The following is a 2,050-nucleotide window of genomic DNA, read 5'->3' as shown; positions in this document are numbered from 1 at the left end:
GGAATTTACTATTAAAATTCAAATTAACATTACTAAAATTAATACTATTAAAATTAAGAAAAAGAAAAAAATTACAATTTACTATTAAACGATATAATAAAGGAGGAAATAATAGTATATGCTTGCTATTTCGTTCTAATCGAATTTTCGTATTGTCTCTAGTTCGATATCGTCTTCCTAGAATTCTTTCCGCAATTTCTATATCGTTCTGTTCCAGATTTGATATATTCATCAATTCCTAATCCGCAAATTACCTAGGGTCAAGTGCTGACAGTTCTATTTCCTTTATCCTAAGTAAATACTCTAGCATTGCGTACTTAATGATCCAAGTCATAACAGTGCCATACCTGCTTCCGGGTGGCTAATGTATTTAGTACCATTAATATTTAGCTGTAGCTGTCGCAAGCAACACAGTCTAAAGTCTCGGATAACTATTAATTCTTAACAGTTGCTTAATTTTCCTTTATTGCAAGGTGTGTTGTATACTTTATGGCGTGTACCCAACCTCGGTATTAATTATCGCGGAATATAATAAAATTATTTTCTCAAGTAGTAGGCAATTCTTTCAATATGCGAAACACGTCACACAGCGTTTCTGCAGGAAAATTCCACCGCTTGTAACATTTTATAAATTCATTTTGAGATAAAATTCTCTCGCGATGCGAATAGTAAGACGCTGTAAACCAGGGGGGAAGGAAGGGAGGGAATGACAGAAAAAACGGAGAAAATGGAAAGAGGAGTAGAAGCTAGGATAAAAGAAATAAAAGGAGTGTTCGAAGAACAGCTGGAGGAGTTAGCGAGGGCGATGAAAGAAGAGATAAAAAGGGAAATGAAAGAGGAGAGAGAAGGAAGAGAGAAGGAAATGAATGAGGAAAGAGAAAGAAGAGAGAGGGAGAGGGCAAGAGGGAGAGAAGAGAGAGAAAGAGAAGAAGAACAGTGGGAGAGAGAAAAGAAGGAGCTAGTAGACAGGATCAGAAGACTCGTGGAGGAGCGGGAAAGGGAAGAGATGGAGAAAGGGAGAAATGACATAGTGATCAAGGGGGTGGAATGGAAGGAAGGAGACAAAGAAGAAGCCGTAAAGGAATTCGTAAGGGATAAAATGGGAATAGAGACAGAGGTGGAAAAGGCGCACGCGATAAGGGTGGGAGATAGGAAGACGATAATGGTAGCGTCGATGAAGTCAAGAGAGGAGAAGATAAAAATAATGAAAGGAAAAAGCAAACTGGCAAAAGGAGTATACATAGACGATGACCTAACGAAGAAAGAGAGAGAAATACAGCAACAGATAAAGAGGGAGGCAAGAGTAAGAAGGGAAAATGGGGGAAACGTAAGGATAGGATATAGAAAATTAAAAGTGGGAGACGGATGGTACAGATGGAACGAAAAGGAAGAGAGACTGTCGGAGGAAAGAAGGAGAGGGGAAGAAAAGTGAAATGAGGAGAAAAAGGAGGGGGGGGAGGCAGGGGGGATGAAAATGTGCTTCTGGAACGTAGCAGGACTAATAGGTAAAGACAAGGAGGTGTGGGAGTACTTAAAAACATTTGACGTAGTCGGACTCACAGAAACATGGATAGAGGAAAGCAATTGGGAAAAAGTGAAATACAGACTGCCCAAGGAATTCGAATGGAAATGCAGAGCGGCAAGGAGAATAAGGAAGAAAGGAAGAGCAAAAGGGGGAATAATAACCGGTTTAAGAAAGGGACTGAAAGGGCTGGAATACAAAGAAATAAGTGATAATATGGTGCAAAGGAAAATAGCATATAAGGACAAGACATTCAGGATAATAATGGTATATAATCGAGACACAAAAGGAACATGGAAAGAGATAGAGGAAAGAGTAGACGGAAGAGAAGAGGAAGTGATGATCGTCGGCGGAGACTGGAATGCGAGAACGGGAGAAGAGGGAGGGCAGGTAAACGAGGACATAGGGAAGGAAAGACGCAGGCGATCAAAAGACAAGAAAATAAACGCAGAGGGAAGAATACTGCTTAGGCACCTAGAAGAGAGAGGCTGGACGATAATAAACGGCAGGGATGAAGAAGGAGAGGAG

The sequence above is a fragment of the Bombus pyrosoma genome, linkage group LG1 (assembly GCF_014825855.1).
Source record: "Bombus pyrosoma isolate SC7728 linkage group LG1, ASM1482585v1, whole genome shotgun sequence".
Lineage (NCBI taxonomy): Eukaryota > Metazoa > Arthropoda > Insecta > Hymenoptera > Apidae > Bombus > Bombus pyrosoma.
The sequence above is the reverse complement of the archived record's forward strand: the minus strand, read 5'-3'. Positions refer to the sequence as shown.